Genomic DNA, 27,201 nt, shown 5'->3' on the forward strand with positions numbered 1-27,201 from the left:
GTCTATTCTCACGCCGACGCTGTCGCTCCTCTGGAGACAGTCAAGACCGATTAATCTGCATGGGTTCGTCTGGAGCTGTCGTAACCGATTGTTTAGACGGAGGATCCCGGAATCTGCATCGATCAGACCGAGAACGTTCGCCGACTCGTTCCTGCATGCGGAGATCCACTTTCACACAGAGCGAGATCAACTGTTCCAAAGAATCTGGCAAATCCCTTGTAATCAATTCGTCTTTAAGACGGTCGGACAGCACGTTCCAGAAAGCGGCCCGTAAGGCATCATTATTCCAACGCAATTCGGAGGCTATGGTCTGAAAATGAATCACATACTGACCTACTGAACGGGAGCCTTGTCGAACTCGGAGTAGATCTGAAGAGGCAGCGGTCGTTCTGCCAGGCTCATCAAAGATCCTGCGGAAAGATGAGATGAAATTAGTGTAGCTGGAAACCAAAGGATCCGATCGCTCCCATAACGGAGACACCCATTCCAGCGCTGAGCCCTCAAGCAAGGAAATAATGTATGCTACTTTGGATCGATCCGTGGGGAAGTTGTGTGCGAGGAGTTCAAACTGTACCTCGCACTGGTTAAGAAAACCACAGCAATTCTTCGGGTTGCCGTTGTAGCGAGAGGGAGTGGGAAGCTGAAGGCGTGACCTGGTTCCGGACACAGCGTGAGCATTATCGGGAGCGACTACCGGAGCGGGCACCGGAGCTGGAACCGGAACTACTGAAGCCAGGGAAACCTGAATTTGATCCAGCCTGCCGGATAGTTCTTGGAGATACCGCATCACCTGGTTTTGCGCCGCGTCTTGACTCTGAACACGGGAAGCCAGATCTTGGATGGCACTCGCTTCTGGGTTCCGATTCCCCGGGTCCATGTGGCCTGTGTATACTATCACTGACCTGGTTGGAGAGTGTTGTGGACTCGGGGCTTCTTCCGGTGACCGGGAAGAGGAACCGCTACTGGGTCGCAGTAGAGATGGCCGGATGTAGGTCTTCCTCATACAGGATAAAGACAGTAGGCAGGAGGCACGGAGGAATGCTTGAAGGTCTCCTGAAAGACAAGACTTGTAAAAGTGTTGAGTGCTGAGGCACAGAGGTGCTGGAGATATTGAGGTGCTGGAGGCACTGAGGTGCTGGAGGCACAGAGGTGCAGCGGTACGGAGGTGCTGAGGCACGGAGGTGCTGAGGCACGGAGGTGCTGGAGGCACAGAGGTGCTGGGAGGCACGGAGGTGCGTAGAGGCGCTCGGGCGCTTGGAGGTACTGATGCGCTTGGAGGCACGGAGGTACGTGGTGGCGCTCGGGCGCTTGGAGGCACTGATGTGCTTGGAGGCACGGAGGTGCGTGGTGGCGCTCGGGCGCTTGGAGGCACTGATGTGCTTGGAGGCACGGAGATGCTTGGGAACACTGAGATGCTGGAAACACAGATATGCTTGGAGACACAGAAGTAGCAGGAACAAGGGAGCTCTGGAGATCACGGTTTCTGACAGGCAGAATTGATGATACACAGGCGCCAGATCTCTGCCCGGCGTCTGACTTTAAACCTCCCGCCTTTGCCTGATTGGCGGAGCGGGCAGGTGACATCAGCCCCGCTCCGCCTACCTGACCTCAGTCAACATGGCGGCGCCCTCGTTCCGGGAAGCCGCCGAGGAGACCCACCGACCCGACGCCGGAACCCCGAGACCGCCGGAGGAGAGAGGCGCCAGCCCATCCAGGACACCCGCAGAGGCAAGCGCGGCCGCCGCTGCCCGCGAGGTGTGACAGTACCTATTCGTGCATGACCTACTCAGGTCCCATTAAAACTAGCATTGCTTGTACTGGTAAGGCATAAGACAGATGTATGACGACTGTGTCTACATCCCTATGCCAGTCTATATTGGGTATAGATCAAACCAGAGCATACCATAATTTTTACTTTATTAATATATTTGTGTTGCTTATGTTTTCTTTTTTCTTTCACTTTTTTGTACCAACTCCATGGGGAGAATGAGTGAATACTGAACTTTTTTTAACCAGGCATAATAAACGTTATGTTTTAATAATATCATTATAACTTGAACAAGAGTGCACCCAAACAAGAGTCTTCTTTGATCCATTTTTGCTCCCAAGCCTGCGGCAGGACACCAGTGCGTCCCAGTGTCAGGACAATCGGGATGCCGCCTGTTGGTATTGTGACACTGGTATCCCATGCGGCGGTGGTATCATGGCGCCGGGATTGCGTCCTACTTCGGGATCCCGACATCAGTATATTGACCACTGAGATCCCGTTCATCAGGAAGCCAACTGCTTCCTGATCCAAATGTACATTTACATGTAAATTCCTCTATTGTGGTTTTGCTTATGGTAATGGATTGCCATTTGCAAAGCTTTGACAAAGGTCAACATTAGAATGTTGTACACTGCATCTGCTGAATAAGCGCCCAATTTAAAAACAATTAATACAATAATGTAAACACAACCACAATTAGCGCTCACTATAACCAAAATATGGAGTCAGCATACATGATATGGACCAGTGTTCACGTTATGTTATATAGTCCTAGGGGTGCCAACCACTTTAATGACGAGGTGATGACAGACTCTTCGTAATAACTTTAAGGCCTGATCCCATCTGGTTCGATCTCCCAACTGGAAAAGGAATAAGAGAAAAGGGGGAAAAAATATTGTAGTACAGTCTGAAAATAAAGTTTTTCCCTTATTCCACCACCGTGATGAATCCAAATAGGTGTATCCATCACCTATTGTTTTATAATATGGAGGATGCGTACCCTACTCACATCTGAGAGGGTAGATCTTTCTCATAAAGGTTTCTTTTCCCACTTTCCACTTCAAACAGGTGTTAATATCTCCTACAGGGCCACTTCAGTGATGTATATATGGGGTTGTGATAATTCAGCATACCCAACTTATTGCTACTGGGGCTGTATAAATCTCATAAAGGTATCTTTACACCAGTAATAAGAGAGTCGACAGATATTGGGCGTACCCAACTTACTGTTGTCAATATGTTGTCTTTCACATAAAGGTATATTTTCACCGTCACTCCTCCTCTTTTTTTCTCTCCTTTTCGCTTTCAATCTAAAAAAAAAAAATAATAATTTCATTTCAGGAACCCATATACTTCTCCAAAATATTTATTTAAAATTACAACAATACACAATTTAAAAGCTGTGTGTACTCCTAACTCATGAATTTAGTATAGATGTTAGAAACCAGGGGATACGTAACTTATAGGGGTTTGGTGTCCGGACTGTCCCCCTCAAGGCCGTAATCACTGGTGTAAATTCAGAGTTCAAGTACTTCCCAAAGCCTCCACAGCGCTCTCCACCAACGCGTTTAAACAATTATGTCTTCCTCAGGGTGTGAGGAGAGAGCTACGGATGTACATATTTATAACCTTCCAAGTCCCTCCTTAGGAAGTGGAGGGGTCGAGTGTTACATTCTCAAAATAGCATCACACAAGTTTAAAACAAACTGTTAGATAATTTAAACTCCCAGCATTATTCTTATATAAACAAAGCTTCTTTATGCCTGAAAATCTTCACAGAAACAGTGGTATGCTTGTACAAAAACCTTAAATTGTGGCATGCGTTCCAGCTCCCCTGGAACGCATACCGCTTCCACCGGAAGCAGACACACATCTACATCCAGCTTACAATGGCGTGCATTCCACCCTCTCCGGAACGCACGCTTACTTCCGCCGGAAGCGGCTCATCACGTCTCTCACACGGAAGAGACCGGTCCCGATGGTGGGGCTAAAGCTTCTTTTCAAAGGAGCAACATCTGCTTAGTGGAACGCATCGACCTATACTTCCTAATGTCCTGCATTCCACAGCGGTCCCTTTATATATTATTTCCTAACAGCCCAAAACGGATGAAAAAATTATTCTTAAAAACGGGCTAGCCATTATTACCTCAGGGGAATGCTGCCTCATTAGAAAAATTTTAAAAATACCAGTATTAAATACCAATTAAAAAACATACATTATTTATTTATTATTTATTAAGTTTATTATATAGCGCAGCAAATTCCACTGCGCTTTACAACTGGACACAATTAGAAGACAAAACTGGGTAAAAACAAAGTCATAGAGGGAGGAAGGCCCTCCTCGCAAGCTTACAATCTATGGGGAAATAGCACCTGTCCTTGTGTATCAATGCCTATCTATTGCATAGTTATTCACCAGATTGTAAAGGTTCCTTGTGGGCTGCATGATATCACATCACAGCAGTGATGAACCAGGTTCAGGGGAAAGGAGAGTGAAGAAAGAAAATATGTGGGGGATGTGTGGACTGTACTGTGAGGATATAATTGGATAGGAGAGCTATGAAGGTAATGTGATCGGTTCTGGAATTTGATAAGCTTGTCTGAATAGGTGAGTTTTCATGGAACACTTGAAATAATGAAATAAATAATGAAATAAATTAAATAATAAAAGATAATTTCTCCACAAATCGATATATACATATTAAAAATGTCAGTGGATGCATAATATGTGTATATATATGTCTCTTTTTATAACCTACTAAAGAAGGACTCAACGCAGATAGGACCCTGATTACAGAAACCACTTGTTTTCAAACTCTAAGTTAAAACCTCCCAGATATAAAGTACCTAAAGAGAAGATGCTTAGCATTTCAGATTTGGCTAGCATCTCCTCCCCATTATCTTTCCTCCAGTGGCCCTTAACTGCTCTAATACCACAAAACGATGTCAGATCTGAAGTTCTGCAATTATGGACATTCTTAAAATGTGCGGAGACACTGTGGGTCACCAGTCCTTTCCGTATATTTCTTAGATGTTCCGACATTCTTTCCTTTAATCTTCTGCTGGTTTTCCCCACATATTGCTTCCCACATAAGCACTCTAAAAGATATACTATATTTTTACTGTGACATGTAATAAAGTATTTTATTTAAAAGTCCTCATTTTTCTGATACGACCTGTAGCTTGTAATTTTGGTGTTATCACTCTTACAATTTTTACACATGGCACAGGACCCGCAACGATAAAATCCTTTGGATTTCACGGTCCCTTTGGTATCTTCCCTCATAGCACTTTTCACAATCCTATTCTTCACATTATCAGCCTTCCGATATATAAAGGTTGGTTTCTTTTGTAAATACTTGGTAATTACTGGGTCCTTAAGAAAAATATTCCAGTGTTTTGTGATATTTTCCAGCTCTCTATATTGGCTATTATATTTTGATATGAATGGGATTTAAAAAATTGACTGTATGATCACTTATGTCAAATGTAAGATGGATATTCATATCATTAGAATTGAGGTAAGTGCAGAAATCATCCAAAGATCCTCTTGTATCCCTCCATACAAACAGGATATCATCGATGTATCTCATCCAGAGCACCAGGTTCACCCCAAAGCCATGCCCCTCAAAAACTGAAAGTTTTTCCCAGTAGGACATGAAAAGGTTAGCCTAGCTAGGGGCAAACCTGGTGCCCATTGCAGTGCCTTTAATTTGCCAAAAATATGAATCCACAAACCAGAAAGTTATTGGTGAGTATCAATACAACAAAAAAGAAAGGGAGGTTGTGCTCCAAGAGGATAGAACAATTACTTACACTAAATGTGTCAAAGTTACAAGAAAAAAAACAACAATTTATTAAAACAATATCCTGTGCAATGGTTAATATACCACATGAATTCATGTAATTTAAAAGGGAATGGTTTACCCGAAATACTGGGTCAGGACATGTAGCATGATATAGTACAGGGAGTCCATTCCAAATAGTGCCCTTAAATGGGATTGAAGTCCAATAGCAAGAGTCTCTTATAGGAATAGAGAGTCCAATTGTTCTTTCTGTACACCGTTAGAGGATTGTGCAGTATGTCCCATATATAGGTGAATACCTCATGCAATGCTGTGGTTGAGTGGTGCCTCTCTGAAACTCCTCTAGATGGCTGGCAAATGGCAAGGGCTGTGTCAGGAATCGGCGTCTGCTGCGTCTCACTTACCAGCGCGCTGGTGTGCAGGCCCCCGGAGGTCATGGCCCCAGTTGCAGCTGCATGGGTGCAGTGACAGTGAGCGCCATCTTCCGCATTGCTGAGTACCCCTGAGTCTGGTCCTGTGTGGGTTTTGCTGCGTGCCGGTGTCCGGCCTGTGTGGACGTTGCCATGACACCTGCACTCAGCTGATCCTGGTGTTCAATCCAGCGCTGTATCTCCGCCTGCAGTTCTGTGTCCAATCACTGCTGAGCAAGGGGTTTAATTTCCAGTCCATGGCTCACTCACATTGCCTCGGACAACGAGTCACATACCGTGTGCCTAAGTTCTCCTGGTTCCTGTTTCCAGCGTTCCTCGTGGTCATTTCCATTGTTCCAGTTTTCACCTTCACAGCTCTCCTGTTACTCCAGACTTCAATTACATCCAGCCACAATCCACCAGCAGCAGAGACTCTCCTCAGGTGTTCGTATTACCATCTTACCTGTCCACTTGCTATCAGTATTCCATCTGTGCAGTCCAGCAGTATAACAACTAGTTGCTTAGAGACTGTCTCCTGCTTGAGCCTAGTAAGGCTACCTGGACTTGTGCTTTATAGAGACTGTGTGTTTCTTATGCATATCGGAGTTCTGCTTTTCAAGTTACTTTATCTTATGTTATACCGAGACTGTGTGCTATCAAGTACTACTGGACTTTAGTTTATATCATCTGCCTTCAGTATTTGTTGTTTCATATTTCCTTTGCAAGAGACCTTATCAATCATTGTCATTCCATTACCGGTATTCTGTTCACTCTGTGTTATCCCATCTGCTCAGTTATAATAAAACATCAGCGCCTATGCGCAGGACTTTTATATTGCCTCCACGTTTTATCCATCATACCAACACTGACCCACTAGCGCCCCCGCCGGGTACAGACAAACCTAGAGACCTGACAGTTTGTCCGAGGCCCATGGACCCGGACGGTGGTCAGAGTGTGGGGTCAGGGACACTCCAAGACCTAGTGTCACGACTGGATGGTCAAGAGGCTGCGCATCAGCAGATTATTCAATTTCTGCAAGGAATGTCTTCACGTTTAGATACTCTGCAACAATCACTTCCAATTTCAGTTTCCCCAGTGTCCTCTTCAGTTCCAGTTCCTGTTCCTAGTTCCTCAGTTTCTAGCTCTCCAGTTGCTTCTGTTTCAATGTCTCGCATCCATCTTCCTACACCAAGTAAATTTGATGGTAATGCTAAGATGTGTCGTGGATTTCTAAATCAATGCGAGGTTCAGTTTGAATTGCAGCCACAGAACTTTCCAACACCCAGATCAAAGGTTGCTTATATTGTTTCTCTTCTAGTTGGCTCTGCTCTGAACTGGGTCTCTCCGCTGTGGGAGCGAGCAGATGCATTATTGAACAACTATACTGAATTTGTTGCCGCATTCCGACGCATCTTTGCCGAACCTGGGCGTACGACCTCTGCTTCTTCAGACCTCCTTCAGATCCGCCAGGAAACACGTACTGTGGGTCAGTACGTTATCCAGTTCCAGACATTGGCATCAGAGGTGAAGTGGAACAACCAGCCATTGGTTGCCGCCTTCTGGCATGAAGGATGAGTTGGTTACTCGAGATTTACCAGAGCAACTGGAAGCTCTAATTTCCCTATGTGTCAAGTTGGATCTACGTTTACGCGAGCGAGCCTGTGAACGCTCTCGAGGTGATCTACGCAAGCACCGAGCTATGCCTCCTGTACAGTCTCTACCTATTACTGCTGATGAACCCATGCAGGTAAACTAATCTCGTTTTACACCTGAGGAGCGATCCAGAAGATTAAAGGAAAGACTGTGTCTCTATTGTGCTGCTGCTGGTCATCTGATTGGTTCCTGCCCTGCTCGGCCGGGAAACGCCAGGTCCTAAGTTGTAGAGGAGGAGTCAAGTTAGGGACCTTGAATAAAGCTCCTTCATCTCAAGATCTGATATTACCTGTCACCTTGGAAAGGCCAGAGGGACTCCAGTCTTTGTCTGCCTTAGTGGATTGTGGTGCTGCTGGGAATTTTATCACGCAAGCTGCAGTGGATAGACTTCATCTATCAGTGTCTAAGGTGTGTGGTCCAGTGTATCTCACGGCCGTGGACAGAAGCCGTATTCCTGAGGGTTCCATCTCTCAGCAAACCAAGCCGGTAGTTCTGGGAATAGGCTTCCTGCATTCCGAGCTCATTGAGTTCCTGTTTATACCTAAAGCGAGCTATGAGATTGTACTGGGTATACCTTGGCTCCAACTGCACAATCCACAATTCGACTGGTCTACATTACAGTTAACATCATGGAGTTCCTCCTGTCATCAGTCTTGTCTTGCTCAAATATTTCCAATAAAGTCTTCAAGTGTAAAGTACCAGTCCGGAGGCCTATCAGGAATTCACTGACGTCTTTAGTGAGAAAGCAGCGGATGTCTTGCCTCCCCATCGAGAGTGGGATTGTCCCATCGATCTGGTTCCAGGGAGCAAGCCGCCTAGAGGGCATACATACCCTCTTTCAGTCCCAGAGACTCAAGCAATGAGTGAATACATAAAGGAAAATTTAAAGAAAGGATTCATTCGTCCATCCTCTTCCCCAGCTGGTGCTGGATTCTTCTTCGTCAAGAAGAAAGATGGAGGACTTCGCCCCTGTATCGGTTACCGGGGTTTAAATTACATCACAATCAAAAATAGCTACCCGTTACCTCTCATCACAGAGTTTTTTGACAGAGTTAGAGGGGCTTCCATCTTCACGAAACTAGATCTTCGCGGGGCTTACAATCTTATTAGGATTCGAAGTGGTGATGAGTGGATAACCGCCTTCAATACTCGTGACGGCCACTATGAATATCTAGTGATGCCCTTCGGTTTAAGTAATGCCCCGGCCGTGTTTCAAAACTTTGTCAACGAAGTGTTTAGAGATCTCCTGTATAAATGTGTGGTAGTTTACCTCGATGACATCTTGATATTCTCCCGTGATTTAGTTTCTCATCGCCAAGAGGTGAAGGAGGTTCTTCAACGTCTTTGACAGAATCATCTGTATGGCAAGCTGTCTAAATGCACATTTGAAGCTTCTTCAATATCTTTCTTAGGATACATCATTTCCGGAACAGACCTTCAAATGGATCCAGCTAAACTGGAAGCTATAGAAAGCTGGGCTCTTCCAACAACACTCAAGTCAGTTCAACGCTTCATTGGCTTCGCTAATTACTACAGAAAGTTTATTAAAGGCTTTTCCACGTTAATAGCTCCAATTACCTGCCTTACCCAGAAAGGGGGAAATCCTTCTCAATGGTCTGACGAAGCAATGTCTGCTTTTCATAAAATAAAACAAGCTTTTATTTCAGCTCCAGTGTTACAACAGCCGGATGTCAGTAAGGCCTTCATCTTGGAAGTTGATGCCTCAACGGTTGGCGTGGGCGCAGTCCTGTCCCAGATTGGCATTGATGGTAAGACTCACCCCTGTGGGTTTTTTTCTCGTAGGTTCTCGCCCGCAGAAATTAACTATACCATCGGCGACCAGGAGTTGTTGGCAATTAAATTGGCCCTTGAAGAATGGAGGTATCTGCTGGAAGGTACGAGATTCCCCATTACCATCTACACGGATCACAAGAACCTTTTCTACTTAAAAGCCGCGCAGTGCCTGAATCCTCGGCAAGCAAGGTGGGCCCTATTCTTTTCTCATTTTGATTTTAAGTTAATGTTTAGACCTGGCTCAGAAAACGTCAAAGCAGATGCTTTGTCTCGCTCTATGAGCTCAAACGAGGAATCCTCAGAACAGGCTGCTCGACCAGTATTAAATCCGGTGGTTTTCGCAGCTACAGGGATGTCGCAAGTCCCGCCTCCAGGCAAGATGTTTGTCTCTCCAGAGCTTCGTCCAAACCTTCTGTCCTGGGCTCATACGTCCAAATGTACTGGTCACCCTGGAGTTCTAAAGACTTTTAAGCTTCTGTCTCAAATGTATTGGTGGCCTCGTATGAAGGTAGATATTCAAGAATTCATAGCTTCATGTCCCAAATGTGCTCAGCATAAAATTTCTTGTCAGGCTCCCGCAGGCCAAATGATACCCAATTCCATTCCCAGGCGCCCCTGGTCCCATTTGTCGATGGATTTTATTTCTGATCTCCCTCCATCCAAAGGGTATGACACCATCTGGGTAGTAGTCGATAGGTTTTCAAAAATGGCGCACTTCATTCCACTCATGGGGTTACCATCTGCTCCAAAATTGGCACAGTTGTTTCTTCACGAAATATTCAGGTTACATGGACTTCCAACAGAAATAATATCTGATCAGGGTGTACAATTTGTGGCCAAGTTTTGGAGGGCTCTGTGTTCAGCGCTGCAGGTAAACTGAAATTCTCTACGGCCTATCATCCTCAAACAAATGGGCAGACAGAGAGGGTAAATCAAGAACTTGAGACCTATTTGAGACTGTATATTTCTTCTTCACAGGATGACTGGGTAGATTTATTGCCCTGGGTGGAGTTTGCTCATAATTTCCATTATCATACTTCTACATATACAACTCCTTTTTTCGCAGTTTATGGTCAGCATCCTAGAGTACCAGATTTCCAAGAGTTACCTGCCATAGATGTGCCTGCGGCTGATTCTGCTCTTCAGCGGTTCGCTCAAATTTGAAAGAAGATCCATTGATCTCTTAAAAAAGTTTCTCAACGGTATAAAATGTTTGCTGATCGGAAGAGTTTGAAACCGGGCGATAAAGTCTGGTTATCTACCCGAAATCTCCGTCTCAGAGTTCCATCAATGAAGTTTGCTCCATGGTTTATTGGACCATTTCCAGTAGAAAGTGTCATTAATCCGGTGGCTTATAAATTAAAACTGCCTGCTTTTTTGAAAGTACCCAACTCATTTCATATTTCTCTCCTTAGACCACTAATTCTCAATCGTTTCCAGATAACGCTTCCAGCGGCTCCAAAGGTACAAACTCGTCGGGGCGTGGAATACGAGGTGGAAAAGATCTTAGACTCTCGACATCGTTATGGTCATCTGCAATATCTCATTGACTGGTCTGGATATGGTCCTGAAGAGAGGAGTTGGGTCAATGCCACGGATGTTCATGCTCCACGTTTGATTCAAGCCTTCCACAGACTCTTCCCTGCCAAACCTCGTGGGTGTTCGGTGCCCACCCATAAAGGAGGGGGTAAAGTCAGGAATCGGCGCTCTGCTGCGTCTCACTTACCAGCGCGCTGGTGTGCAGGCCTCCGGAGGTCATGGCCCCAGTTGCGGCTGCATGGGTGCAGTGACCGCGGGCGTCATCTTCCGCATTGCTGAGTACCCCTGAGTCTGGTCCTGTGTGGGTTTTGCTGCGTGCCGGTGTCCGGCCTGTGTGGACGTTACCATGACACCTGCACTCAGCTGATCCTGGTGTTCAATCCAGCGCTGTATCTCCGCCTGCAATTCTGTGCCCAATCACTGCTGAGCAAGGGGTTTAACTTCCAGTCCGTGGGTCACTCACATTGCCTCGGACAACGAGTCACATACTGTGTGCCTAAGTTCTCCTGGTTCCTGTGTTCTGTTTCCAGCGTTCCCCGTGGTTATTTCCATTGTTCCAGTTTTCACCTTCACAGCTCTCCTGTTACTCCGGACTTCAATTACATCCAGCCACAATCCACCAGCAGCAGAGACTCTCCTCAGGTGTTCGTATTACCATCTTACCTGTGCACTTGCTATCAGTATTCCATCTGTGCATTCCAGCAGTATAACAACTAGTTGCTTAGAGACTGTCTCCTGCTTGAGCCTAGTAAGGCTACCTGGACTTGTGCTTTATAGAGACTGTGTGTTTCTTATGCATATCGGAGTTCTGCTTTTCAAGTTACTTTATCTTATGTTATACCGAGACTGTGTGCTATCAAGTACTACTGGACTTTAGTTTATATCATCTGCCTTCAGTATTTGTTGTTTCATATTTCCTTTGCAAGAGACCTCAGTTATTCAAATTCTGTTATCAATCATTGTCATTCCATTACCGGTTTTCTGTTCACTTTGTGTTATCCCATCTGCTCAGTTATAATAAAACATCAGCGCCTATGCGCAGGACTTTTATATTGCCTCCACGTTTTATCCATCATACCAACACTGACCCACTAGCGCCCCCGCCGGGGACAGACAAACCTAGAGACCTGACAGGCTGGTTCGGATCCAAATGAAGATTGTCCTGCCATAGTAGGTAACAACTGACGCGTTTCGCTGCATAGAGCTTGCAGCTTTTTCAAAGGTATGGTGTGTTGTCTAGGTTTGGGGTTTATATACCCTAGACAAAATGGTGGCTTAATTAGCACCTGGTTGTATAGTTCCTTTAATCAAACATATTGCACTTTAAAACAATTAAAACATGTATAGGAGACAGACCTATCCCCACAAAGGGACCATTAGTAACACCAAACTATTATTTCAAAAGTTAGTAAGTACTTTTAACTTTTAGATAGGATATATTTCATCCAATCAGTGAGTTTATTTACTCCATTGTAGTCTAGGTAACAGTTCCTGAAACTTTATTATAGGCTAAATGAAAGGTCATATGATTATTTCATGTCATGTGATTACCTATCACATGACCGGATAGAGGCCTCCATTTTCCATATATTGAGTAGTCTAAAGTGATCTAATACTTTGTTAGAGATATATATAAAAGACCCAACTGGTCTGAGCCCATTAATAGCGGCCGATCATTCCCCGCCGCGCCCTTCCCAGCCCGTTGTCATGGCAGCGCGGTACGAAGATAGCGTTCTTCCCCGGCCAGTTGCCATGGCGACGCGGCTCGGAAATGACGCGCCCCTTCCTGCCACAATAGGTTTCCGGGAGGTATTTCCTTATTCTTGTGGATTTTCGGAAGGGTGTATAGCACCGGTATACTCGGTTTATTTATGAATAAGTATTTTCTTTCCTTCTCATTAATCATTTTCTTTTTCTCATATAGATCTAAGAATGTTTCTATCTTCCGTTGTACACTTTCCATTGGATTAGTTCTTAATTTCTTATAAATCGTTACTTCCGCAAGTTGTTTACATATTTATGTTTTGTAATCTTCCACATTTTGCACACCACGCTGCCGCATTTATCTGCTGGCTTTAGTATGATGTTTGTATTTTCTTTTAAAGCAGTAAGTGCCTCCTCTTTTTTACTCAGATTGGGGCATCAGACCTTTTTGAATTGTTTATTTTCTACATCTTCCATTACTAATTTTTAAAAAGTCTCAATAAAGCATCCCTTCTTGAAGGTGGGAAAGACGATAGACTTAGGTTTGCACCTTGATGGTTCATCATCCACCTTCAAATCTTGTTCATTTTTCTCATCAAATAATTTCTTCAATGTTAATTTTCTTATAAACTTCTGTAGGTATGGGTATGCTTCAAACCTGTTGAGACTACTGGTTGGCGCAAATTTGAAGACCTTTTTCAACACACTCTCTTCAAATTCAGTCAGTACATGGCTACTTAAATTGAAAAGCTTTGTAAATCCTAAATCTCTACTTTCATCCTTTTTTCGATTTTCTATATCCTGAATTGGAGTACTCATTCTGGTTTTCTTTCTGAGATGTACTCTTTTTCTGTGAACAGATCCCCCCCCCCCTCGTTTTCCACTTCTGATTTTTTTTTGTTCTTATTAATAGGGCAGACAATGTCTGCCTCTATTCTAAAAAAAATCTCTGTATCTTCTATTTTCCTGAAGTAATTCATAGCGATTGGACATTCGTCTGGGTGTCCATCCTGTATATTGGTATCTGTTTTCTTCCAGATCTATCCACCTAGTTCTATATGCACCTCTACTCTCATATATATGTGTTTAATCTATCCTGGGCCTTCTTTGTTGATATCCACTGGGGATCCTCCATTGTTTTCTTCTTTGGGTGCCTATCTTGAGGGTTGGCGATCCTGATTCCTAGATTTCCATCCATCCTGATTCTTGAATCTACCCAAATGTCTTTTTTGATGTAATTTTCTTCCTAATTGTTTATTTTTCAATGGAGAATCTTTCTTAATTCATGTTTGGGAAGGTTCCTATCCTCCCAGCTAGCTTGTAGGTTTGAATAAGTTCACTTCTTTTTTTGTGATGCAATGTTGTTTTCCTTCTATATAATCTAACACATCCCTCATATATTTCTTCTTGTTCTTGACCATTAGTTCTCTTTAATTTCTTGCTATTTTCTCCACAATTTCTTCTTCCATTTCCTTATAATCGTTCAAGTTGGAGAATGGTTCCACCAACGTCTTTAATGCCTCAATCTCTGTCTCTAGATCTTTGAGTTGTTCCCTTCGTTTTCTTACTATTAACCTCATCAATTAAAGGGAACACGAATCCAATATTCTTAACCATTCTACCTCAAAGGGGCCAGATCTATTAGGGAAGGTGGGGAGTTTGTCTATCCTTAGAACCCTAGGTACAATATCTTCGCTTATTTACCTTTCTAGAGAGATTACCTCCCACCAAATCCTCCCTTCCTTCAAAAGGACATCCTCCAATTTGCCCATAATATTTTCCAAATCATCATCTACCAGGTCTACTGATTCTGTATTACTGGCAAAAATGTCCTCATATTTATCATTCCTCACATTTCTATGTGCAAACATGATAGGTGCAGCCGAAAAACTCTCTAACAGGTGAAGAATAAAACAGAAGTAACAAGACTAAAGAGAATTCTTCTGTGCACTCTAGGAGCTGCAGTCTGCGACTGTGTTAATGGTGTGTCACCACACACACACCGATTGAGAACTCTCAATACAATAATGTAAACACAACCACAATTAGCGCTCACTAAAACCAAAATATGGAGTCACCATACATAATATGGACCAGTGTTCACGTGATGTTATATAGTTCTAGGGGTGAAAAAGAGCTTTTTTTGGGACCGCACTAGTCTGCGATAAACTATTAATGCCCCCTGAAAAACTGATTTATGACGCTAAATTGCTTATAGATACAGCAACCTTGTGCATGTGGATTGATAATCCTTTTGCAAATATATGTTGCTATCAGTGGTGCTCCCAAGAGTCAAGAAATAAACGTTATGGTAAGAACTTACCGTTGATAACGTGATTTCTCTTATGTCCACAGGTATCCACAGGGTAACATTGGGATATTGTCGAGCGACAGCGAAAATGGCACCAACACGGTCACGAGCTTTCTGGCCTCCCAGGATGCATTGGGGCCTCCACTATATAGTCCCGCCCCCTGACTCAGTCAGATCAGTTCTTTCCACAGCGATTATAGGCAGGAACATTAGGTAGAGACCTGTACAGGCGATAAGAACACACATGCACACCCTTCCATACAAGAAGGAAGAGGTTTTTAGTGTTTGTCTAGATCCTCAAATCAGATGCGTCCGGGTGGGATCCCTGTGGATACCTGTGGACATAAGAGAAATCACGTTATCAACGGTAAGTTCTTACCATAACGTTTATTTCTCTGGCTGGGTCCACAGGATTATCCACAGGATAACATTGGGATTCCCAAAGCCATTTTAGTGGTGGGGATGCTCCTGATTGCACAGGAGGACCTTTCGCCCGAAGTCTGCGTCATGAGAGGCAAAAGTATCCAAGGCATAATGTCTGATGAATGTGTTTATGGAAGACCATGTGGCTGCCTTACATATCTGTTCTGCTGATGCACCCTGTTGTGCTGCCCAAGAAGGACCTACCTTACGTGTAGAGTGTGCAGAGACATTAGCCGGAATAGGGAGATCTGCATGAGAATAAGCTTCAGATATTACCACTCGGAGCCATCTCGCCAGCGTCTGTTTACTAGCAGGCCAACCTCTCCTATGGAATCCGTAGAGGATGAAGAGGGAATCTGTTTTCCTGATGGCACTAGTACGATCTATATAGATTTTTAAAGACCGGACCACGTCCAGTGACGCTTCTCCCGCAGATAGTCCCGATACCTGAAAAGCTGGGACTACAATCTCTTCATTCAGGTGAAACTTTGACACCACCTTTGGAAGATAACTAGATCTCGTTCTGAGAACTGCTCTGTCTGGAAAAAAACTTAGGAAAGGAGACTTACATGATAATGCTCCTAAATCTGACACTCTTCTGGCTGACGCCATTGCCAGTAAAAAAAGAACTTTAATCGTTAACCACTTAAGATCCGCTCTCTCAAGTGGTTCAAACAAAGGACCCTGGAGAAATTTAAGAACTAAATTCAAATCCCAGGGAGCTGCAGGAGGAACAAATGGAGGTTGAATATGTACTACTCCTTGGAAAAACGTACGTACATCCTGTAGGTCAGCAATCTTCTGCTGAAACCATACAGTCAACGCTGAGACTTGCACCCTCAAGGAAGCAACCTTCAACCCCTTATCCAATCCTGCCTGCAGAAAATCCAAAATTCTAGCTACTTTAAAGGCTCTTGGATTGTAATTTTTTCCAGAACACCAATGAATATAGGCTTGCCATATTCTATGATATACACGGGCCGAAGAAGGCTTTCTTGCTCTAAGCATGGTTTGGATTACTTGCTTTGAAAATCCTTTAGCCTCTAAGATAGAGGTTTCAACAGCCACGCCGTCAAAGACAGGCGATCCAGATGACTGTGACAACAAGGACCCTGCATTAACAGATCTGGACGTTGAGGGAGCAGTATCGGTGCTTCCACGGACATTCTCCACAGATCTGTGTACCAATGCCTTCTTGGCCAAGCTGGAGCTATTAGAATGATTGCTCCTTTTGCCTGTTTTATCTTTCTCACTACTCTGGGTAACAGAGATATTGGAGGGAACAGATATGCCAGCTGAAACCTCCATTCTACTGACAGTGCGTCTACCAGGACTGCTCCTGGGTCCCTTGTTCTTGATCCGTACCTCGGAACTTTGTTGTTTAGACGAGACGCCATAAGGTCTATCTCCGGTAGACCCCATCTGTTCACCAGTGTCTGAAACGCTTCTGGGTGTAGTGCCCATTCGGTTTCCTGAATGGTGTGCCGACTGAGAAAATCCGCTTCCCAATTTAGTACACCCGGGACAAATACTGCTGACAATGCTGGGAGATGGAGTTCTGCCCACTTTAGAATGGGAGTTACTTCCTCCATCAGACTCTTGCTGTGAGACCCTCCTTGATGATTTAGGTATGCTACTGCCGTCGCATTGTCTGCGCGGATCTGGACTGGTCTTCCTTGTAGATTGTCCTTTGCCTGAACTAGGGCCAAGTAAATGGCTCTTATTTCTAACAGATTTATCGGCAGGCGACTTTCCCTTGCGGTCCATTTTCCCTGGAACCATAGGCTTCCGAGTACCGCCCCCCAACCTTGCAGGTTGGCATCTGTCGTCAGGACTTGCCACTCTTTTATCCAAAAGGGTCTCCCCTTGTTTAAATGGTCTGTCTGTAGCCACCATGCTAGAGACCTTTTTACATTTACTGGAATCTTTATCATCTGCTTCTTTATTGTTTGATGATTTCCGTTCCATTTTGTCAAAATGAGATGCTGCAATGGTCTGGAGTGGAATTGCGCATATTCCACCATGTCGAACGTTGATACCATCAGACCCAACAGTCGCATTGCTGCATGGACTGACATTGTCTGGGCTTGCAACGCTTCCTGAGCCATGACCTGCACCTTGACTATTTTCTTCTCTGGTAAGAGAACTCTCTGTAAGTCTGAATCCAATATGGCTCCCAAATGAACCATCCGCTGTGATGGATTCAGGGACGACTTCTCCCAATTTATGAGCTACCCGTGTCTCTGTAAACAAACTATTGTCTGTTGGAGATGGCTCAACAGTAAATCTTGCGACTGTGCTAAGATTAATAGGTCATCTAGGTATGGGAATATCCTTATCCCTTGTTTGCGCAGACAAGCTGCCATAACCACCATGATCTTGGTAAACACCCTGGGTGCTGTAGCTAGCCCGAAGGGCAGAGCTTGGAACTGGAAGTGTTCCTTGAGGATGGCAAACCTGAGGTAACACTGATGTGATAGTGCTATAGGCACATGTAGGTAAGCATCCCGCACATCCAGAGATACCATATAGTCTCCCGGTTCCATAGCCAACATTATGGAGCGTAACGTCTCCATGTGGAACTTCGGGATCCATATGTAATTGTTCAACATCTTCAGATTTAGAATTGGTCGATATGACCCATTTGGTTTCTGGATTAGAAACAGATTGGAGTAATACCCCTGTCCGTTTTGTGATGGAGGTACTGGGACAATCACACCTGACTGCAGTAATTTTTGGACTGCTTCTTGCAGGGCATTGGCCTTCGACTCTATACGAGACGGGCTGGTGCAAAAAAATCTTTGAGGAGGCTGCCTCCTGAATGGGAACCCATACCCCTGAGATACTACCTTCTGCACCCAGGTATCTGTTGTTGACTGTTGCCATGTGGGTGCAAATTGCAGGAGTCGGCCCCCAACCCTGGAATCCTCCAGGCGGAGGCCCGTCTCTTCAGGCTGAGGGCTTTTGTTCAGGTTTGGAAGCTGGCTTTTTGCTAGCCCACTGCTTCCTACCCCTGGATTTAAACTGGGGTTGTTTAGGCTCCTCTTTACCTTTCGCTTTGCTTTGCCAGCGAAATGAGCGAAATTTTAAACCCTTGGACTTAGGGTTGTAGGTAGCCGGAAATCTGACCTTCTTCGATTCAGCCTCTGACTCTAGGATATCCGATAAAGGTTTTCCAAATAATATATTACCCACGAAAGGCAATGCTTCCAATTCCTTCTTGGACTCCGCATCTGCCTTCCAGGTCCGTAGCCAGACTGCTCTGCGAGCGACTACTGCCAGGGCTGAAGCTTTAGAAGCAACAGTGCCTACATCAATGGCTGCTTCTTCTAAATACTGGGCAGATTGTCTTAAACGGCAAAGACGATCCTCTTGCTCCCTAGTAGGAGAGGGGATGTCATTCTCTAGTTCCTCTATCCATTCGCCCATTGCCTTTGCTACCCAGGCCGAAGCCATAGCAGGTCTTACCACTGCACCCACAAGAGAAAAAATATTTTTCAATAGGCTCTCTACCTTCCTGTCTGTGACATCATTCAAAGAGGTAGATGACAGTGGCAAAGCAGATTTGTGCACTAGTCGCAGAACATGTGCATCTACTTTTGGAGGAACTTCTCTCTTCGAACAATCTCCAGCAGGAAATGGATAATAAGAATCCCATCTCCTAGGAATCTTATACTTTTTACCGGTCGCTGCCCAAGACTCATCCATCATTTCAGTCAACTCATCTGACGCTGGAAATTCAGCCTTCACTGACTTTGTTCGTTTGAATACAGGTGCTTTTGCTTTTAACGCTGTCTTGGCTGGTTCTTCCAGAGAAAGCACAGCCTTTACTGCATTAATGAGTTCAGCTACATCATCTGAACTAAAGCTCTGCGACTGATCATCATACGGAGTTGAATCTATTGTTTCCGCATCATCATCCGATGTATCCTCTTGTGTAGTCTGCCATACAGACGTATCTGTCTTAGTCTTACCTACCCCTTGGTTGCTTGTAGAGGCTACTGGAACCAAACCATAGGAAGGGAGCTGCATGTATGGGTTCATAGTGTAACCTAACCCTTGAGGTGGTGCTACTGGAGCTAACCTGTCCGCTATTGAAGACAGAGTCTTTGCGAACATATTCCATGGTGGCTCTACTGGAGGTTGAACTAACTCCTGTTTTTTACTTCGCTGAAAAGCGAAACAGTTTGCACACAAACCCTCATAAGTGACCAATTGAATCATATCAATTACCCCTGACTTACAAGATAAGCATGTTAGGGCTGTAGGAGTGCTTGACAAATTCTCCTCATCACTTTTGCCGCTCACAGACATTTTTTCTGATATTGACTACACAATTTTGTGACTGAACCACACCCTATAATCAGTATATAGAGGTGAAATCAATCTGACCACAGTGCACCTGATTTGAGGGTCAGAACAGGACTGACATTACACAGAAAAGTCAGCACACATACTAGCAGTCAGTCACATGTTAAAGCATTAGACATTGTCATATGAGAATACAACCTCCATAATAACTTATACATAAGTAGGAAAATTGTACTTCTGTTTAACTGGTTCTTTTTCAACATAACATGCAGAAAACACAGTAATATACAGGTCTCATATGCAATAGGTACTAAAAATTAACAGTGCACACTAAGAAGTAGAAGGAATTTTTAGTACTGTATACCCTGCCTCCAGGGAGCGGGATACAGGGAGACTCACCACACTTCCATATCCAAGCAAAGACGCTCGAAAGACGCTGACTGGATTCAGACGCTACTGGTGTACACTGCCGCTCTTGGTAACTGATAACGGACACGGACGCTCACCAACGGACACGGACGCTGAGCGACTCCACGTGCATGCAGACACTAAAGGCCTGCGACTCGGTCTGGGCGGGTTTATATCCAGTGTACACAACCGCAGCGTCTAAGCTGCGACCGAGTACCCTCGTGGTAGCGTCTGAGCCGGAAGTGAGGTCATTCAGTTCATGAAACGAGAGACACGCGGGAACTGGCCATGAACTCGGAGGAGGGACGGCCAGGAGAGCGTATGAAACCCTCTGTTGACTTAAACTCCCAGGATCGCGGCCTCACCTAGTCCTGGCGCCTATGATCCCCGGAGCGTAGCGCTGTCACACTCGAGATGTTCGGCGCATCAACACGCTGTTTGTAGTCTCCACCAAATCAGCGTAGCTGTGTCCTGACCCCTCTAGTAAGAGGAAGTCCATATACTCACTGTCTCCCCATGCTCCGGCCACAGCCTGGTAACGTCTGCTGGACCTGCTAGAACATCCGACACAGACGCCCGTCGAGACAGCACTGTACCGCGAAGGTAAGCGTTGTTGCGACCCGGTGGGGAGTTGTTGGAGCGACTCTTTCTAATTCACGTTTAAGACGCTGTTAAGAGAAGTCGCTCAAACCAAAACAGTAAGTCTATAAAAATAAAGTAATGAAAACTTGAGGCTGCTTTCACAGCAGCCCTGTGACCATGCGGCTTCCTGCCGCACCAAGCAAAAAACTGATCTGACTGAGTTAGTGGGCGGGACTATATAGTGGAGGCCCCAATGCATCCTGGGAGGCCAGAAAGCTCGTGACCGTGTTGGTGCCATTTTCGCTGTCGCTCGACAATATCCCAATGTTATCCTGTGGATAATCCTGTGGACCCAGCCAGAGAAAGTATCAAATAAGAAAAACCAACAGTAGAGAGTTGGAAAGTAGACTCTTGTGTGGGAGCACTCTAATTCAGAGGATTAGATATATATTAATCAATTCTGATAAAACATAACTTTATTAGTTCATTGTAAAAAAGTGATTGTAGGAATAAATTGTACGTGAATAGTATAGCTACGCGAAAATATAACACTATATTGAGTATAATTCATGTGGTTCTAGGGGTGCTGACGACTTAAATGACGAGGCAATGACGGACTCTTCGTAATAACTTTTAATTCCTGATCCCACGTGGTTCGATCTTCCAATTGGAAAAGGAATGTGAAAAATAAGAATTTACTTACTGATAATTCTATTTCTCATAGTCCGTAGTGGATGCTGGGGACTCCGAAAGGACCATGGGGAATAGCGGCTCCGCAGGAGACTGGGCACAAAAGTAAAAGCTTTAGGACTACCTGGTGTGCACTGGCTCCTCCCCCTATGACCCTCCTCCAAGCCTCAGTTAGGATACTGTGCCCGGACGAGCGTACACAATAAGGAAGGATTTTGAATCCCGGGTAAGACTCATACCAGCCACACCAATCACACCGTACAACTTGTGATCTGAACCCAGTTAACAGCATGATAACAGAGGAGCCTCTGAAAAGATGGCTCACAACAATAATAACCCGATTTTTGTAACAATAACTATGTACAAGTATTGCAGACAATCCGCACTTGGGATGGGCGCCCAGCATCCACTACGGACTATGAGAAAATAAGATTTTACTTACCGATAAATCTATTTCTCGTAGTCCGTAGTGGATGCTGGGACTCCGTCAGGACCATGGGGAATAGCGGCTCCGCAGGAGACAGGGCACAAAATGTAAAAGTTTGACCACTAGGTGGTGTGTACTGGCTCCTCCCCCTAAGACCCTCCTCCAAGCCTCAGTTAGGATACTGTGCCCGGACGAGCGTACACAATAAGGAAGGATTTTGAATCCCGGGTAAGACTCATACCAGCCACACCAATCACACCGTACAACTTGTGATCTGAACCCAGTTAACAGTATGACAAACGTAGGAGCCTCTGAACAGACGGCTCACAACAATAACAACCCGATTTTTTTGTAACAATAACTATGTACAAGTATTGCAGACAATCCGCACTTGGGATGGGCGCCCAGCATCCACTACGGACTACGAGAATTAGATTTATCGGTAAGTAAAATCTTATTTTCTCTGACGTCCTAGTGGATGCTGGGACTCCGTCAGGACCATGGGGATTATACCAAAGCTCCCAAACGGGCGGGAGAGTGCGGATGACTCTGCAGCACCGAATGAGAGAACTCCAGGTCCTCCTTAGCCAGGGTATCAAATTTGTAGAATTTTACAAACGTGTTCTCCCCTGACCACGTAGCTGCTCGGCAGAGTTGTAATGCCGAGACCCCTCGGGCAGCCGCCCAAGATGAGCCCACCTTCCTTGTGGAATGGGCCTTGACAGATTTAGGCTGTGGCAGGCCTGCCACAGAATGTGCAAGTTGAATTGTGCTACAAATCCAACGAGCAATCGTCTGCTTAGAAGCAGGAGCACCCAGCTTGTTGGGTGCATACAGTATAAACAGCGAGTCAGATTTTCTGACTCCAGCCGTCCTTGAAATATATATTTTCAATGCTCTGACAACGTCCAGCAACTTGGAATCCTCCAAATCGCTAGTAGCCGCAGGCACCACAATAGGCTGGTTCAGGTAAAACGCTGAAACCACCTTAGGCAGAAAGTGAGGACGCGTCCGCAGTTCTGCCCTGTCCGAATGGAAAATCAGATATGGGCTTTTATACGATAAAGCCGCCAATTCTGACACTCTCCTGGCTGAAGCCAGGGCCAGTAGCATGGTTACTTTCCATGTAAGATATTTCAAATCCACCGATTTGAGTGGCTCAAACCAATGGGATTTGAGAAAATCCAAAACTACATTAAGATCCCACGGTGCCACTGGGGGCACAACCGGGGGCTGTATATGTAGTACTCCTTTTACAAAAGTCTGGACTTCAGGAACTGAAGCCAATTCTTTCTGGAAGAAAATCGACAGGGCCGAAATTTGAACCTTAATGGACCCTAATTTGAGGCCCATAGACAATCCTGTTTGCAGGAAATGTAGGAATCGACCCAGTTGAAATTCCTCCGTCGGGGCCTTCCTGGCCTCACACCACGCAACATATTTTCTCCAAATGCGGTGATAATGTTGTGCAGTCACCTCCTTCCTGGCTTTTACCAGGGTAGGGATGACCTCTTCCGGAATGCCTTCTTCCCTTAGGATTCGGCGTTCAACCGCCATGCCGTCAAACGCAGCCGCGGTAAGTCTTGGAATAGACACGGTCCCTGCTGAAGCAGGCCCCGTCTTAGAGGTAGAGGCCACGGATCTTCCGTGAGCATCTCCTGAAGTTCCGGGTACCAAGTTCTTCTTGGCCAATCCGGAGCCACGAGTATCGTTCTTACTCCCCTTTGCCGTATAATTCTCAGTACTTTTGGTATGAGAGGCAGAGGAGGAAACACATACACTGACTGGTACACCCATGGTGTTACCAGAGCGTCTACAGCTATTGCCTGAGGGTCTCTTGACCTGGCGCAATACCTGTCCAGTTTTTTGTTGAGGCGGGACGCCATCATGTCCACCATTGGTCTTTCCCAATGGACCACAATCATGTGGAAGACTTCTGGATGAAGTCCCCACTCTCCCGGGTGCAGATCGTGTCTGCTGAGGAAGTCTGCTTCCCAGTTGTCCACTCCCGGGATGAACACAGCTGACAGTGCTAACACATGATTTTCTGCCCAGCGGAGAATCCTTGCAGCTTCTGCCATTGCCCTCCTGCTTCTTGTGCCGCCCTGTCTGTTTACGTGGGCGACTGCCGTGATGTTGTCCGACTGAATCAACACCGGCTGACCCTGAAGCAGAGGTTTTGCCAGGCTTAGAGCATTGTAGATTGCTCTTAGCTCCAGTATATTTATGTGAAGAGACGTCTCCAGGCTTGACCACACGCCCTGGAAGTTTCTTCCCTGTGTGACCGCTCCCCAGCCTCTCAGGCTGGCATCCGTGGTCACTAGGACCCAGTTCTGTATGCCGAATCTGCGGCCCTCTAACAGATGAGCACTCTGCAACCACCATAGCAGAGACACTCTTGTCCTTGTGGACAATTTTATCCGCTGATGCATCTGCAGATGCGATCCGGACCATTTGTCCAGCAGATCCCACTGAAAAGTTCGTGCATGGAATCTGCCGAATGGAATCGCTTCGTAAGAAGCTACCATTTTTCCCAGGACTCTTGTGCATTGATGCACAGATACTTTTCCTGGTTTTAGGAGGTTCCTGACTAGATCGGATAACTCCCTGGCTTTCTCCTCCGGAAGAAATACCTTTTTCTGAACAGTGTCCAGAATCATCCCTAGGAACAACAGACGTGTCGTCGGGATCAGTTGGGATTTTGGAAAATTCAGAATCCACCCGTGTTGTTGGAGCACTACTTGGGTTAGTGCTACTCCGACCTCCAGCTGTTCTCTGGATCTTGCCCTTATCAGGAGATCGTCCAAGTAAGGGATAATTAAGACGCCTTCCCTTCGAAGAAGGATCATCATTTCGGCCATTACCTTGGTAAAGACCCGGGGTGCCGTGGACAATCCAAACGGCAGCGTCTGAAACTGATAATGACAGTTTTGGACCACAAACCTGAGGTACCCTTGGTGTGAAGGACAAATTGGAACATGAAGGTAAGCATCCTTGATGCTGACGCCTTTGTAGAAGCCGGGGAGGGCTTCTGCTCCTGGGAAGGAGCTGCTTGTTGCAGTCTCTTACCCTTTCCTTTGCCTCGGGGCAAATAGGAATGTCCTTTTGCTCGTTTGTTCTTATAGGAACGAAAGGACTGCGGCTGAAAAGCCTGCGGCTTTTTCTGCTGGGAGGTGACCTGGGGTAAAAAGGTGGATTTTCCGTCCGTTGCCGTGGCCACCAGATCCGATAGACCGACCCCAAATAATTCCTCCCCCTTATACGGCAATACTTCCATATGTCGTTTGGAATCCGCATCACCTGACCACTGGCGCGTCCATAAACTTCTTCTGGCAGATATGGACATCGCACTTACTCTTGATGCCAGAGTGCAAATATCTCTCTGTGCATCTCGCATATAAAGAAATGCATCCTTTAACTGCTCTATAGTCAGTAAAATACTGTCCCTATCCAGGGTATCAATATTTTCAGACAGTGACTCCGACCAAGCCACGCCAGCACTGCACATCCAGGCTGAGGCGATTGCTGGTCTCAGTATAACACCCGTATGTGTGTATATACTTTTTAATGTATTCTCCAGCCTCCTATCAGCTGGATCCTTGAGGGCGGCCGTATCAGGAGACGGTAACGCCACTTGCTTTTATAAGCGTGTGAGCGCCTTATCCACCCTAGGAGGTGTTTCCCAGCGCGCCCTAACCTCTGGCGGGAAAGGGTATAATGCCAATAACTTCTTTGAAATTAGCAGTTTTCTATCTGGGGTAACCCACGCTTCATCACACACTTCATTCAGTTCCTCTGATTCAGGAAAAACTATCGGTAGTTTTTTCACACCCCACATAATACCCCTTTTTGTGGTACTTGCAGTATCAGAGATATGCAAAGCCTCCTTCATTGCCGTGATCATATAACGTGTGGCCCTACTGGAAAATACGTTTGTTTCTTCACCGTCGACACTGGATTCAGTGTCAGTGTCTGGGTCTGTGTCGACCGACTGAGGTAAAGGGCGTTTTACAGCCCCTGACGGTGTCTGAGACGCCTGGACAGGTACTAACTGGTTTGCCGGCTGTCTCATGTCGTCAACCGACTTTTGTAGCGTGCTGACACTATCCCGTAATTCCATAAACAAAGCCATCCATTCTGGTGTCGACTCCCTAGGGGGTGACATCACCATTACAGGCAATTGCTCCGCCTCCACGCCAACATCGTCCTCATACATGTCGACACACACGTACCGACACACAGCAGACACACAGGGAATGCTCTGATAGAAGACAGGACCCCACTAGCCCTTTGGGGAGACAGAGGGAGAGTTTGCCAGCACACAGCCAAGCGCTATAAATATATATAGGGACAACCTTAATAAGTGTGTTCCCTTTATAGCAGCTCAAATATTATAAATATCGCCAATAAGTGCCCCCCCTCTCTGTTTTTACCCTGTTTCTGTAGTGCAGTGCAGGGGAGAGTCCTGGGAGCCTTCCTCGCAGCGGAGCTGGGCAGGAAAATGGCGCTGTGTGCTGAGGAGAATAGGCCCCGCCCCCTTTTCGGCGGGCTTCTTCTCCCGGTTTTTGTTGTGGAACCTGGCAGGGGTTAAATACATCCATATAGCCCCAGGGGCTATATGTGATATATTTTAGCCAGAATAGGTATATTACATTGCTGCCCAGGGCGCCCCCCCCAGCGCCCTGCACCCTCAGTGACCGCTGGTGTGAAGTGTGCGGAGAGCAATGGCGCACAGCTGCAGTGCTGTGCGCTACCTCATGAAGACTGAGACGTCTTCTGCCGCCGGTTTCTGGACCTCTTCTCTATTCGGCATCTGCAAGGGGGTCGGCGGCGCGGCTCCGGTGACCCATCCAGGCTGTACCTGTGATCGTCCCTCTGGAGCTAGTGTCCAGTAGCCTAAGAAGCAAATCCATCCTGCACGCAGGTGAGTTCACTTCTTCTCCCCTAAGTCCCTCGTTGCAGTGAGCCTGTTGCCAGCAGGACTCACTGAAAATAAAAAACCTAACAAACTTTTTCTAAGCAGCTCTTTAGGAGAGCCACCTAGATTGCACCCTGCTCGGACGGGCACAAAAACCTAACTGGGGCTTGGAGGAGGGTCATAGGGGGAGGAGCCAGTACACACCACCTAGTGGTCAAACTTTTAAATTTTGTGCCCTGTCTCCTGCGGAGCCGCTATTCCCCATGGTCCTGACGGAGTCCCAGCATCCACTAGGACGTCAGAGAAATAGAATTATCGGTAAGTAAATTCTTATTTTCTCTGACGTCCTAGTGGATGCTGGGGACTCCGAAAGGACCATGGGGATTATACCAAAGCTCCCAAACGGGCGGGAGAGTGCGGATGACTCTGCAGCACCGAATGAGAGAACTCCAGGTCC

General features: G+C 45.8%; 1 long non-coding RNA gene across 1 annotated transcript in view; it reads right to left on the reverse strand.

Moving 5' to 3' along the window:
• Positions 1-1,947: 1,947 nt before the first annotated feature.
• LOC135056108 (uncharacterized) overlaps positions 1,948-27,201 on the reverse strand; it is a 31,258-nt gene continuing 6,004 nt past the window's right edge. Inside the window, exons 2-3 of the long non-coding RNA XR_010243892.1 lie at positions 2,996-3,078; positions 1,948-2,628 (exon numbers count right to left, since the gene is read on the reverse strand). This is a non-coding gene — a long non-coding RNA (uncharacterized LOC135056108). The remainder of the gene's footprint in view (positions 2,629-2,995; positions 3,079-27,201) is intronic.

Source organism: Pseudophryne corroboree, chromosome 3, assembly GCF_028390025.1.
Source record: "Pseudophryne corroboree isolate aPseCor3 chromosome 3, aPseCor3.hap2, whole genome shotgun sequence".
Lineage (NCBI taxonomy): Eukaryota > Metazoa > Chordata > Amphibia > Anura > Myobatrachidae > Pseudophryne > Pseudophryne corroboree.